Here is a 16038-nt window from a genome sequence, read left to right as displayed (position 1 = left end):
CCATTCTAGTTCTAGCTTGTTCCAGATTTGTTACTTATTAAATAATCAAATATAATAATCTGTATATTATAACCATGAATCAAGAATGACAAAAATATAAATTTGCAATTCAAATATGTTGATTATATTTGCATACACCATGGTTTGCCATAAGTTTCATGAGCTCATTAAATATGTTCACTGCCCATAGATTGCCCTGATAATATTTGCTATCATGTGCCAAGGTCGTCTAGCTTGTTTCATGAATTAACTCCCATGTAATAGAAGAGTTTTATTTTAGGCATAGCTGTAGTCTGTAGATATATACAAAAAAATATAAATTGGTAGCAGAACTGTAGATGTAGATATATATATATATATATATATATATATATATATATATATATATATATATATATATATATATATATATATATATATATATATACACATATATATATATATATATAATATAATATAATATAATATAATATAATATATAAAATGTCGTACCAAGTAGCCAGAACGCACTTCTCGGCCTACTATGCAAGGCCGGATTTGCCTAATAGACCAAGTGATTTTCTTTATTTTCAATAAATTGTTTCCAATTAGTTAATTTGAATTATTATTATATTATGACCATAATTTCTTGAACTAGTTGTTAGTTTAGGTTAGGTTAAGATAGGTTAGATTAGGTAGGGTTGGTCAGGTTCAGTCATATATCTACATTAGTTTTAACTCAAATTTAAATAAATTAACTTGTATATAATGAAATGGACAGATTTATCATTTCATAAGAAAAAAATAGGAAAATATAAAAATTCAGGAAAACTTGGCTTATTAGGCAAATTGGGCCTTGCATAGTAGGCCAAATATGATGTTCTGGCTACTAGGTACAACATACAGTATATATATATATATATATATATATATATATATATATATATATATATATATATATATATATATATATATATATATATATATATATATAATACACAAACACTTAAATTAGATTTAGATGCAGATTTTTTAAGCAAGTGTAATTTGTAGACATCCTCCAAATGAACCATTAAATACCTTGGATGTATATATGGCAGAATCAGGATTTATGAATAAGTTTACATTTTCAGACTGAATGATATGTTGAGAACTGTACAGTATAATTATTATAGGACATTTCTAGGGGAGCCCTTTGTGGCTCCCAGAAGCTATCTCACTGAGATGGCACCCAACTACTAGGTCACATCAGCTGTGGAGTTCTGTTTGGCCTACAGGGTACCTGAGCCAAAATCTGGTCCCACCATCCTGGTCACAGAGGCATAGAGAGCAGGTGACACTCGGTCGTCCAACCGTGACGGGATCTAGAAAGTCGGAACTCGGTGGATTCCGACTTTCTAGACGAGTTGAACCCAGTTGAATTTCTAGTTGAATTGAATCCAGATCACTGCCGGGTTCAAAAGTATCGAAGCCTTGAAACTGCCAAGCAAACTTTTAAACCATGTAAAAAAATAATCAAATTTCTCATAACCAGCATGAGCTCGTTATTACTAACCCAAGCACTAACAAGGAGAGAGCAACCAGCCAGCCAGCTGCTATATCAAGGAACCCCTAGAAAATCTAATTGCCTAATTATTGTAGCTCAGGTTGATGACTGTGTGTGGAAATAGGAAATGTGAAGATCCCATACTGTACAGGAAATTTGAAAAATAACCGAGGTAACACAAATACCTGTATGCAAAAATGAGTAAACAATTTTGATTAGTAAAGGTTACATTGCAAAACAAAAGCAAGGTCAGCAACAAAGATGGTTACTGCCATAAGGAAGGGAAACACAACAGATTAAAATTTAATGTGTTTCACGGCAGAAGAAATGAGGAAAGGTGGTTTTCTTGACAGGTTAGTGATTGAGGATTTTCTAAAGATAAGGAAAATTTCTTGGCGAGAAAATTAAGTCATCGAGTGAAATTAATACAGGGGTACCTTGGTTTAAGAGTGTAATCCGTTCCAGGAGACGGCTCGTAACCCGAAAACTCGTAAACCTAAGCTAATTTCCCTGTAAGAAATAATGGGAAATGAATTAATCCATTCTTCACTACCCAAAAACCTCACTTCAAACTAAATTTTATACCTAATTCATTAAAATCTACACTACAAAACTATATTCAAGTTATTACTTACCCTTGCTGATGACTGCTGTTGGCGTATGGATGATGATGATGATGGGGGGGGGGGGGGGAGGAGAGGTGTTACTGTATGGAAGGGGAGTCCCCTTCCATTATAACATCAGGCAGTGAGGACTTCTCTGGTGTGCACACTCTGGCACATTTTGCCTGCATACCACTAGAACCTGCTTGTGGCTCACTGCTTGCTTGTCTTACTAAGAATCTGTCTAAAGACACTTGTTTTTCCCTACAATTTAACACTTGTCTGTAGTAAGACATCACAGTGTCATTTAAAAGGTCAATGCAATGGCCTGCTACAGCTTTATCTGGGCGAGTTTTTTCAATAAAACTTTGCAGTTCTTCCTACTTCACACATTTTCTTAATGAGGAAGGGACATCTTCTACTCACAACTATTTTCTTAGGTTGAACCTTACCACTGGCTTTCTTGGGATCCATTGCGAGATATATAATAACAACTTTTATGTTCAAATGGGCAAATATCCAACAAAACACTGTAAATCCTGGAGAAGAATTGAGGCGGGATAGTCACTGGGCGCGAGGCACTGGTAAACCGAGCGGCGATCGCCGTGCCACCAAGTGCTAGTCAGCCCGTACGTGTATCAACACCTTCGTATCCTGAGGCAACCCTCGTATCCCGATACAAATTTTCCGAGCAAATCCTGCTCGTAACCCGAAAAACTCGTAACCAGGGGCGCTCATAAGCCAAGGTACCACTGTACATTAAAAGAAAATATCATGCAGCAGGATAAGGAAATTTGTTATTTCATTGAAAAGGTAAGGGAACTGGGAACTGAAGGACAGATCAAGGAACTAGTGAAAGAAAATGAGATACGGAAAATGAAGGGGGAAATTTTAAGAAACAGGAATATACACTCGCATGGAGAACACGGAGCAACCCTACAGGCTAGCCAAAATGGAGTTAACCCTTAAACTGCGCTACACGTCATATGCAGGGTTGAGTAACTTGCAATAAATTGTGCATCTCGTCATATGACGAGATTGAATACTACGCAAGACTTAATCGGCCCGTGGATACAGGGGGGGGGGCGGCTTCATCAGGGCTCTTGTAAACAGACACCATTAAAAAAAAATCATGGGCCACATTCCCGGGTGTGAGGGCCTCAGTAGTGAGCGAGCCACCAAGCCTGGCACATGTAGCATGAGCTCACAGCACTGCTGACCAGCTAGTGACCACAGCATTGCCTAAAAATGCCATAATATATATGTACATGCTATTATTTAGCAATGATAGTATTACAGGAGACCCCTGACTGATAAAAATGACCAGGATTCTGATAATAACAAGATTGTTGTGATAATTAGCACTGTAATGGGAGGAGTAATCTTGGTGGGGAGGGAGGTAGCATTATCTGCTGACTCTGTGTGACTACCATTTACTGTCTGGACTCACTATACCAGCTTAGTTATTCACTATGGTGAACAAAACATGCAGTTCACAATCACCACACCCCATGCCGTTCACTACACTCAATGCCGTTCACCACGCCCCATGCCGTTCACACCCCATGCCCTTCACCACACCACATGCCGTTCACCACATCCAAGCCGTTCGTTCACCGCACCCATGCCGTTCACCACCCCCAAACCGTTTGTTCACCACGCCCATGCCGTTCACTACACCCCATGCCGTTCACCACACCCATGTCGTTCACCACACCCATGCCGTTCACTACACCCCATGCCGTTCACCACAGCCCATGCCGTTCACCACACCCCATAACATTCACCACGCCCCGTGCCCTTCACCACACCCCGTGCCGTTCACACCCAAGCCATTCGTTCACCACACCCATGCTGTTCACTACACCCCGTGCCGTTCACTACACCCCGTGCCGTTCACTACACCCCGTGCCGTTCACTACACCCCGTGCCGTTCACTACACCCCGTGCCGTTCACTACACCCCGTGCCGTTCACTACACCCCGTGCCGTTCAATACACCCCGTGCCGTTCACTACACCCGGTGCCGTTCACTACACCCCGTGCCGTTCACTACACCCCGTGCCGTTCACTACACCCCGTGCCGTTCACTACACCCCGTGCCGTTCACTACACCCCGTGACGTTCACTACACCCATGCCATTCACCACACCCCCATGCCGTTCACCACACCCATGCCATTCACCACACCCCCATGCCGTTCACCACACCCATGCCATTCACCACACCCCATGTCGTTCACCACACCCCCATGCCGTTCACCACACCCATGCCATTCACCACACCCCCATGCCGTTCACCACACCCATGCCATTCACCACACCCCATGTCGTTCACCACACCCCCATGCCGTTCACCACACCCATGCAGTTCACCACACCCCATGCCGTTCACCACACCCAAGCCATTCGTTCACCACGCCCATGCCGTTCACCATACCCATGCCGTTCACCATACATACATGCTGCCCGAAACGCTTTGCGTAATAGTGGCTTTAGGCATTGTATGTACTAGCTCTATCTATAAATTGATCATTTTATGTAAAATCTCTTGTATGTATATACCTTACCTGAATAAATATTTTATTTTATTTTTTATTTACATACCGTTCACCACACAGAAAAACCGGGCTGTGGTGGGTATGTGGGCCTGCGGGCCGTTCCAAGCAACAGCCTGGTGGACCAAGCTCTAACAAGTCAAGCCTGGCCTCAGGCCAGGCTTCAGGAGTAGAAGAACTCGCAGAACCCCTTCAAGCAGGTATGCCGTTCACCATGTCCATGCCGTTCACCATGTCCATGCCGTTCACCACACCTGTGCCGTTCACCACACCTGTGCCGTTCACCACACCCCATGCCGTTCACCACACCCCATGCCGTTCACCACACCCCATGCCGTTCACCACACCCCATGCCGTTCACCACACCCCATGCCGTTCACCACACCCCATGCCGTTCACCACACCCCATGCCGTTCACCACACCCCATGCCGTTCACCACACCCCATGCCGTTCACCACACTCCATGCCGTTCACCACACCCCATGCCGTTCACCACACCCCATGCCGTTCACCACACCCTTTGCCATTCACTACACCCAAGCCGTTCATTTAACACATGCCCATGCCATTCACCACGCCCATTCCGTTCACCATACATACCATTCATCACAGACCAACTGGGCTGTGGTGGGTATGTGAGCCTGCAGGCCGCTCCAAGCAACAGCCTGTTGGACCAAGCTCTGGCTGGGCTTGGGGAGTAGAACAACTCCCAGAACCTCATCAAGCAGGTATCAAGAGCATTTTTAAAGTCAAATACAGAAATGGGCAACAAGAAACGGACATTAGACAAGCGAGTAGGAAAGAATTAGTTACCAGCAGTAAATTACTACAGAACACTGCAGATAGAAGTCCATAATAATAATTTTTTTGCTGTTTGGAAAAGAAAACACAATCTAGGATAGAGAGAACAGCAGAAGAGGAAAAATCATTTAGAAAATAATTGGTTTTGGAGGGGTCTGACGGCTGAGTGGACAGTCCTGGAAATTCGTTGTCCTGAGGTTCCGGGTTCAATCCCTGGCAGAGGCAGAAACAAATGAGCAGAATTTTTCACCCTGATGCCCCTGTTCACCTAGCAGTAAATAGGTACCTGGGAGTTAGACAGCTGCTACAGGCTGCTTCCTGGGAGATGTGTAACAAAAAGTGGGCCTGGTCAAGGACTGGGCTGAGGGGACACTAAGCCCCGAAATCATCTCAAGATAACCTCAAGGATGAAGGCTTCACAACAAAGGAAAATGTCAAGTGATTTCAGGATTGGCAAATATGAAAATATAAGGATCACTCCTTAGGGGTGACAATGACAGTAATGATTAGGAAAGCCAGGAAATTACAAAATGTTGCATATGGGAAACTATTGTCATTAAGACTAGACCTTTCAAAGGAAAACAGAAACTAAAACTAAACCTTGAAAGTAAAACATCTTAAGTGAGAGCAGGAACAAAGAAAACAAAAATTCCTACAAGGTGACAGGGATTGGGAAGCCTGTAAAATGGTACATAAAAAGAAACTAATAAAATCATTAGAGGAAAAGGCAGTAAAGGAAGGACAGAAAAGGAACAGGCTCCTGAAAATCACATACAGTTAAACCTTGGTTTTCATATGCCCCTGTTTTCGTATTTATCGGTTCTCGTACTCATTTTCTTTGAAAAATTTGATTCGGTACTTGTTGTTTGCCTCGGTTTTCGGAATTTGTTTAAACACGTATGGGTCCACCAAGTGCGTGGCGATTCAGTTTACCAGTCTCTCCCTTGTAGTGATTTGAGTTTTTTAAAGAATTTCATTGTTTTTTTGGGCCTTTTTTTTTTATTTCTGAACATGAAAGTTCTTATTATATATCACATCATGGATTCCAAGAAAGTCTGTGGTAATGTTCAATCGAAGAAAATAGTTGAGGATGACAAGAGGAAAAACTAGAGATCATTCATAGTGAGACAAAGTGATGTCTCACTACTGACAAGTGCTAAAATGTATGGAAAAACAAGTGTCTATAGACAGATTCTTAGTAAGACAAGCAAGCAGCGAGCCACAACCAGGTCCTAGTGGTATGCGTGCAAAATGTAGGAGAGAGAGAGTACCCCAGAGAAGTCATCAGTGCCTGATGTTATAATGGAAGAGAATTCCCCTTCCAAACACTAACACCTCTCCCCCCCCCCCCTTCCTCACTGTCTTACATATGCCAACAAAAATCCTCAATAAAGGTAAAGTATCTAAAAGTATCATTGTGTATAAAATGTATTTTTTACTTAATATATTTGGGGTTTGGAAGGGATTCATTTAATTTACATTATTTCTTATGGGAAAATTCATTTGTTTTTGTATTTTTCGGTTTTCGTACTGTCTCCGGGAATGGATTAAATATGAAAACTGAGGTACTACTGTATACTGACATAGATGATATAAAAAAATACTGAAAATAAACTACTGTATATAATTTAGCTGAATATGCCAAATATTGTTGCACTAACAGACTAAACTTGAAGATACAGTATTTTTTTAGTGAGGTTGTATTCCCGAAGGGCTACTCAACTTGCAAACGTGATATAGAAAATGTGGAAGCATTGCCTGCTGGTGAAAGAGCACCTGAATGTAAGCCCATGAGAAGATGACATATCATTGCAGGTTAGGAATCAGGATAAATTAATAATCAGGAATGTCCACAGTCCACCAACAAGAAACACATGGAAAGGAGGAGCAGCTGGATGACCAACCAGAGTGCCTCATAATGACATGAGTTAGATTATAGTTAAAGTAGATAAAGATAGATCATGACTGTTGGTACATGGTGACTTCAGTTTGAAATGAATAGTCTGCGAGGCCTACGAAGCAAGAATGGAAGACGTTTGAACTGGCAGATTTGTAAACCTCATTTTGGAGATAATTCATGTTTCAACATGTTAAGCAGGCCATGAGAATGAGGGAAGGGGATGTTCCATTAGTGCTGAATTTGATATTCATTAGGAAAGAGAGAGATATCTGACATTTAGTACCTTCCTCCCTTGGGTAAGAGTGGCCATGTCCTTTTAGAAATAAAATATGCAATCCATTATCATCCAGAAGAGAAAGGGGGAAAATTAAATAGGTGAAAAGCTTAATTTTAGGAGAGGACACTATGGGGAACTTTGCAAGTATTTTAATGTATTTGATTGGAAAGATTTGTTGTTAGGCAAGGAGGTATGACAAATTTTGTTAGATATATGATGGATGCACAAAAATAGTTATGCCAAAACAGATATACAGAATTTGAAAAAAGATTGGTTCAACAAAAATTGCGAGAGGGCCAGAGAACAAAATAAAAAATAAAATTGGGTTCAATAAAGAGAGAGAGAGAGAACTATCAGGAGAAAGCACCAAGCCATTATGATTATATAGCAATTGGAAGGGGTCAAGATAAGGAGTTGAGATGGGATAAGAGAAAGGAATTGCACCTAATCACTTGGACAATCGGGGACCTGCATGCAGTGAGACCATCGCTCTACTGTCCAGCAAGTGGTTGGATGAGAGAGCTAGGGGTGATTCTGGATAGTAGACCGTCACCAGAGGACCCTGACATGGATCTCTCTCTGCATCAGCTTGACATTAGTACCTGCCTTCCTACGTAACTCTATTCCCTGATCATGAGGCTCTCACGGTGGATGTCTTCTGGCTAGACTAGTCATGGTGAGGGTTTCTTTACCTCTTTCCCCCAGTTCTTCTTCTGTTGCAAATCCTGGCCAGGCTAGAGTCCTACCAAGAAAAGGTATTTTTTTTTTTTTTTTTTTGATATATACAAGAGTTGTTACATTCTTGTACAGCCACCAGTACGCATAGCATTTCGGGCAGGTCCCTGGAATACGATCCCCGCCACGAAGAATCGTTTTTACAACCAAGTACACATTTTACTGTTGCGTTAAACAGAGGCTACAGTTAAGGATTTGCACCCAGTAAATCCTTCCTGGCCAGGATATGAACCCATGACAAAGCGCTCGCGGAACGCCAGGCGAGTGTCTTACCACTACACCACGGAGACTGAGTTGTTCTGGCTTCTAGGTGGCCAGCTTCAGCCGTGGTCTCTGAACCCTAGCATTTTTCTCTAACTTGCTGGTTCAAATTTCTCCTCGAGTCTCTGCTTCTTGTCTGTCTCTGTGTCTATCACCATCTCTTTATGGCAAGCAGGTGGCAGAATTAATGTGTTCTACCTGCATGTGTCTTCAGGAGCACATTCAAGTAGCTTGGTGCTTGTTTCACCACTTCCTGTCCCATCATTGTTGTTCTAATGTCTGTTAGTGCTGTGCTTTTATTTCTCTATTGGCTGTTTCTTGACCAGCATCATAAACCTAATACAGTGGGGCCTTGATTTACGATGGTAATCCGTTCCCAGAGACGGATCGTAAGTCAAAATATCATAAGTCGAAGCGATTTTTCCCATAAGAAATAAATGGAATTAAATTAATCCGTTCCTCCACCCTCCAAAATATTAACTTAAAATTACATTTTATACTGAATACAATTTTTTTCTCTAACTACAATACAGTACATATGTTTATCTTACCTTTATGGAGGACTCTTGATGGCATATGGAAGATGGTGAGGAGGGGGGAGGAGAGGTGTTACTGTTTGGAAGGGGAGTCCCTTTCCATTATAACATCAGGCAGTGAGGACTTCTCTGGGGTACACACTCTGAAACGTTTTGCCTACATACCACTAGGACCTGCTTCTTGCTCACTGCTTGATTTTCTCACTAGAAATCATTCCATTGAAGATTGTTTTTACCTTCTTTTCAACACTTGTCTGTAGTGAGGCATCACATTGTCATTAAAAAGATCAATGCAACGGGCTATTACAGCTTTATCTGGGTGATTCTTTTCAGCAAAACTTTGCAGTCCTTCCCATACTGCACACATTTTCTTAATTAATGAGTAAGGGACATCCTCTAATGCCGCCGCCACCTCCTCTGAAGATTTATTGTACTGCCTAGCTAGTTCAACAACACTAGTACCATTTTCATGTTTACATATGACCTCTTGTTTTATCTCTATGGTCATTCTTACATGTCTTTTCATATGTTGAACCTTACCACTGACTTTCTTGGGACCCATGGCATGATATATAATCAGTTTTATGTTCAAAAAGCACAAAATCGCCACAAAAACAGAATTTCTTATCGGCGTGATCGTCACTAAGCGGGCAGTTCTAGTAAACTGAGGCAGGTCGGCTCGCGTGACCAGGAACCACACGCTTGGTCGACCCAAACGTGTACCAACAAATATCATTAGTCGACGACACTATCATAAGTCAAGTAACATTTTTCGATCAAATTTAAATCGTAACTTGAAATTATCGTAAGTCGGGGCAATCGTAAGCCGAGGTGCCACTGTACAGTATTGTCACCTATTATCATTTGGCGCTAGTTTAGTTGGTGCTGCTTGCACTTGGCATCGATACTTCAACGCCCATTCCGGAAGCTATCTCATGCATTATTTCACCTCTGGCCTGCTCATGCACTACCTGAGCCCTCTTGATCTCTTGACAGTGTCCTCACAGTTCTTTCTTCCCCTTTGGTTCATGATTTTTTCTTCAAAGCAGTTTTCTGTTGCCACTCACCTCTGGTTGTAGAGCCAGATGGCTTAATATTCTCTCAAAGTAGGGTACAGTATTTGTTCTTTTGACGCTGATGAGCATTGTATGTAGCCGTCTCCTGCAAGGAAGAGCCATTTCCTCCTCTTCTGGCTAAGAATGGGTCATTGGGCTTCTGGAGGGGGTTCTTTGGTTATTGATGTTTGGTTTGGCCTGGTGTACATAAAGTGCTGTTCCCAATGGCAGCTCTTTGCCACTACCTTCATGCCATCAATTCTGCCTCATTGGGTTGATCCGCCTTTCTTGGTTCCCTGTTCCACGGCCCATGGTCGTCTGCAGTGTAAAGTCCAGCTAGTCTGTAGTCTACCCTTGTGTCCATGATATTTGTAAGTATGCTGCTCTCATGGCAGTCTTTGCTAACATGTCCTGGGCTGATATTTGGGCACAGGAGTTATGGCAGCCTAACAGTCTTGGTTGCCCAATATTTAGTTAATGTCCTCAGACATTGATATGCCTGTATTGCCTTGGATTCTCTCTCTCATGCAGTTCTCTTCTTTGTCTACATTACCTATCATCTTCCCTGGTAAGTCCCTTGTGTTTCTTCTCTGTGGGTAGTTAGGTAGGTTAGGTAGTTAGTTAACCACCCTTTCAGTTTTGTTGGTTGTTTTTTGTGGTCATCACATCTGCCCCACAATTGACTTTCAATGCTCGGGGAGACCTGAAGCTTTGGGCCCTTCATTACTGGCAGCGGATGGGGGGGGGGGGGGGGGGGGGGTTGATTAGTGCTAATGAACTCGCACTAGTTTTGAAAGATTTGATCATTGTTTACATTGTCTGAGTTCATTTGGTAGTTTCGAGGCTTTAGTTCTTTTGAACCCAGCAATGGTCTGGTTTGGTTTGCTGAATTTCTAGATGCTTAATCGGTACTCGCTTAGTTGTACTCACGTAAATGTGTTTGAGCTTTGGCTCTTTGATCCCGCCCACCTCTGCCGCTTGTTCTCTGCAACTTGGTGAGGGGCCAGGTTCTGGCTCTGGTTCCTGGGAGGCCAAACAGAACTCGTCAGTTGATGTGACATTGTAATTGGGAGCCATCCCAGCTAGATAGCTACAGGGAGCCACCAGGACTCACCCAAAAAGAGGCATTTCATTACATTCAACGCTGATTTTTCAATAGAACATGTGTAAAATCATTCAAAATTCAGATCATGCTCAATATAAATTAAATACTATATCAGTGTTAATGCTTTGGGCCTAATTCAGATTACATGCTTGAATTAAACTTCATATCAATTCTTGTATCTGAAAATACTTTTACTGTGCATTTGGTCCCTGTTCAATTGCATTATAACGGTAAATTTCATTTTGATGTAAGTAAAGATCATATTTAGTAATTTATGTAATATGAACATTTAAACCAAGCATGAATGTAGCATTTGGCCATTATGTACAGAGCTTTTGTTATAGCTGACGAAGATAAAAACATTGCCATGGACATTTTACTGTACTCTTATTTATAAATGCAAAAGACTTTGGATGGTTGTATAATGTGTTTATTGAGGTGACTGCATAATAAGCAACCATTTGCCACTAAAAATGTAATGACTATCTTCTATTGAGTATTAATATCTAATAATATGTAGGCCTACCCACCTCTTCAGACGATAATAATTTAAATCTACTTTTTGACTTGTAAATTAATGTTTACAGTTTCTGTTCTTAATTTTCTGGATAGAGCCCCTTGGTGGCTTCCTTACAGCCATTTTTGAGAGGGGTTCCTGCTACTGAGTTACTGGGTAATAGGAGTCCTGTTTGGTGTACCAGGGACCAGAGGCCCCCCACACAGAGGCGCAGAGAGCTGTAGATTGTTTTCACCGCACACACCAGGAGAGCATCCAGAAAGCGAAGCAATGCAGACAACTGCAAGGTTCACAGAAAATGAAGCACCAAAACAGCCAAATGATTGCAAAGATTCAGTCAAAACAAACTGCTCACTCAAAACAAGCTTGAATCCCACTAGTACAAATGCCTGCCAAGAAATGGCATCCTGGAGCTCCCACCTACCAACCGGCTCCAGGTTAGTCCTGTAGGTTATGTAAAACTGACCGATTCTTCCCGAATCAACTCGGCTTAGGGAGCCTTACTCCTTTTTTCGGATAAGTGCTGGCTATCCTTCAGACTTTGTCATGTGGGGGGGGGGGGAGCATTTGCTTGTTTATTGTTCCTAATGTTTTGCATTTGCTTCACAAGTGTGTTTATCTGCAACACCACTTTATGCATGGATTTGTTCTTCACTACATGCTGCATGTTTCTATGTTGATCGTTCCCTAGGTACTCATTTAGCATTACCCCTTGCATTGACAGAGTTACTTCTGTGGTGTGTTTTGGAATTCTTCCCAGAGAGGCAAAACCACCGAGATGATGAGGCCCTGCAGTTGGGAATGTGGTATTGGCAGTGAATTGTGGGGGTGCACTAGAGTATACACGCTTGTTCATACGCCATGTTCATACATCTTTTGTAGCCATGTTTTTCCCTAGGCTGCATGAGGTATGTTTTTTGGCGAATGTCCCTTGTGCTTGGGTGTCCTGCTTAGTCCAGTAATCGAGGTAGACCAACACCCAGCAAACCACGATAGGACACTATGACCCAAGACAAATGTGTAGAGCCAGATTGAGCCCGAATGGGAGAACCCGGTAGGAAAACAAGCCTGCCACCCCATTGCAAAGCCTAACCAATTCCTGAGCCTCGGATGGATAGGGGACATGCCAGCACACATCCCAGAGGTCCAGGGAGATCATCCAAGCACCTGTCTCGAGAATAAGATATACCTGGGACAATGTGGTCATTTGACAGGAGGGGCAAGTTATGAACTAGTTCAACTCGGACAGGTTGAAGACGAACCAAAGATCCGGAGTGTCTCATTTCAGGATCAGAAATGGGCGGGAAACCCACTTGAGATGCAATCTTTCCAACCACACCCAAAGTCACCCACCCAGAGATGACCCGATGAAGGTGAGCTGAGGGGGCCTGCTCAGAAAACCCCGAGCCCCACGAGGGAGGTGAGACTGGCCAACTCCACAGCAGGCCACAAGAAACAACCTGAAAACCCCAAGAATCGTGGGATCAAGCATTGGGAAAAGTGAGTAGTCGGTAGGCCAGCATGGCCTGCATACACGGGAGATGGGAGTGGGGGGGGGGGGGAAGCCACTGCTTCCCTGAGGAGCAAAGCATACAACTTGAGGGGAGCCTCTTTTGCAGCTGCAGCAGAGAGCAAAATTCCTGCAAGAGAAACCTCACTGATGGCCCCACTGTCCCAAGTGAGCCAATTAGAATGCAGTTCCAGGAGGCTCAAGAAGTGCACAACTGAACCTAAGTGTGAGTGGGCATAAAGATCACTTGCAACCAATGTAGCCAACAACTGAGGGACTTGAGTATGCAGTTGCACAAGGTTGGGTTATCTTTTCTGGTTATAGGGTTGAGGAGCTTCATGCTCTCTTTTGTTCTTTACACCCTGGTGGCCAGTATCTTTGTTTGCAGTCTCATTTTTCTATGACAAAGAATGGATCAGTTGACTTCTAGGAGGGTCCCCCCTGGTGCTTGATGCTTGCTTGGTTTGTCTGACTGGGGTGCATCATTTCTTAGTCCCGTCATGGCAGTTCATCACTATCTGCATTCCACATGCTTTGCTTCAGTGGATGCCCTGTTAGTTGTCCTGGTGTCCTTGTCCTGGTGGGTTTTCAGCTCTGGACTGTTGGTGGCCATTTGTACTAGAGGGTTTGAGCTACTCTTGAGTGGCCCAATTGTTTTGAGTGCATCATTTGTAGTGTCTTCTAGCTGTTTCAGTACTTTAAGTGTACCTTGAAGTTGTTTGTACAGCTTTACTTACTTCTGGATACTTTCTCAGTATGGGTGATCATATTGAATCCCTAGCTTTCTGTGCCTGTGAGAGTGGGGAGGGCCAGGTTCTGGCTCTGGTTTCTAATAGGTCAACAGGACTCTTTGTCTGATGTGACTCGGTAGTGGAAGCTATCTCGGCAAGTTAGCTTCAGAGAGTCGTCATAGCTCTACCAGAAAGGAGCGAGTCATTGCTTTTTTTCTTATCTTGTATAACCCCAAGTGAAGCAGATTTATGTTCTTGCACAATATTGTCACTGTACCACAACTAATGATATTGTAAAATATATTATATTTATCTGATAACTAAATTAACAGTTTAGTATTGATCTATGAACATTTGCCTACATTAAATTTATTATAGGCCTATACAATTTTAGTGTTTGAAAATTCTATACAGTACTTTTATGAAATGAAGGTTTCTAGACTAGCAAATATTTGTAATGAGATTTCTTTTACTTCAGTTTTGACATACCGTATTGTCCTGTAAATGGCATGAAATCAGCAGTCACCTTTCAACACATGTACGTACACCAGTTCCTGAGCCAGACTGTTTCTAGCTTCATTTTTGATCCTTGATGCAGGTGTGTCCCATAATATGCACAGTAGCTCCACCTTTTATGCACATTCTTGTGTACAATAAACTAAACTGCTATTGAAACTGTGATAATGCATTTAACACAACGTATACTGGAATTACGTTATTGATGCAAATGACATAATATATTGTTCATAACCTTGTAAATTTGTCTGTTCCAAGATAATAGATATTTAAACCTTTTATCAGACTAAATCATTTTCTTTTCATTAGAAAGGTAACAAAACGATACTTAGTCCAACATAACCGACACTAATTTGAGTGTGAAAGATGTTATGAGTTTTGGATTATTTGGCTTAAAATTCTTATCATATATAAATTAAGTGTCCAGATAGTTCTTTAAAATAATGCCTCAAGCCTTAGAGGCAAATACATATGTACAGTACATATAAAATTTTTAGGTTACTGCTTGAGCATTAACATTCACAGGATATTTATGGGGTTATATTCCTGTAAATGAAATGTAGGATGTCATGACTGATTTCCTCGAGCAGTTGCCAGTACTTTGGTCTGTCAGATAGTTAGCCAAGTATATGTGCCACTGTAGCAGATAAACTCAAGCATTTTGTCGGGTGAGGATATATTTAATTTTGTCATACACATTATGTAAAATACTATAATAATTTAGCAATAAAGCATTATGGTCTTCATATTTTCACTGATAAAACTTTTTTAGTGAATTGCAATTTTTTTTTAATCAGTCAGTTCCTAGTTAATGTTGGTAGAAGTTGGTAGAGAGAGATACTGTACTACATAATTATTATTGCTGGGAGGCACATGTGTTTTTTCTGGGGGGAACTCTTTTTCTCCGGAGCTCTGGGTCTCGCCCAGAAAGTGGCATTTCATTACATGCAACGCTGTTTTTTTTTTTTTTACAATGTTACTCCGGTTTGATAATGTATCGATAAATGTCCACACTAACATTGAACACTTTCAAATTTATATTGAATATACGCTATCTACATTACCAGCGTCATCTTAAAACCTAACCGGATACTTGAGTTTAGATGCCAGTAAGGTAAGTGTTGTTGCTCAAGCGTGAGAGACACCAGGTGCCTACCTGTACCCTTTCTCCCTGGACTGTATGGACTGACTCAACTGGTTGCCCTTACACTTATGTCTAAGACTACTTATAGTTTATAAAGAAAAAAAATAAGATATGAAACTTGCATCTGTCTGGTGTCTAATATATGTTAAATGAATTTGAAGTTTCTTGCCTCTGCTCTTAAACAGGTAATAGTATTAAATTTGTTCTATTTGGTTCAGCATTTGATGCCTTGACTGTTGTAGCTACTTATTTGTAGGAAAGTTCAT

General features: G+C 41.7%; 1 long non-coding RNA gene across 1 annotated transcript; it reads left to right on the top strand.

Moving 5' to 3' along the window:
• Positions 1-465: 465 nt before the first annotated feature.
• On the top strand, positions 466-15370 carry LOC138351317 (uncharacterized). Its single transcript, XR_011222427.1, has 2 exons — positions 466-4883; positions 14591-15370. It is a non-coding gene; the product is annotated as an uncharacterized lncRNA (long non-coding RNA).
• Positions 15371-16038: the final 668 nt, after the last annotated feature.

The sequence above is a fragment of the Procambarus clarkii genome, chromosome 49 (genome assembly GCF_040958095.1).
Source record: "Procambarus clarkii isolate CNS0578487 chromosome 49, FALCON_Pclarkii_2.0, whole genome shotgun sequence".
Taxonomy (NCBI): domain Eukaryota; kingdom Metazoa; phylum Arthropoda; class Malacostraca; order Decapoda; family Cambaridae; genus Procambarus; species Procambarus clarkii.
Note: the sequence above shows the minus strand (reverse complement) of the source record. Positions and strands in the feature narration are given on the sequence as shown.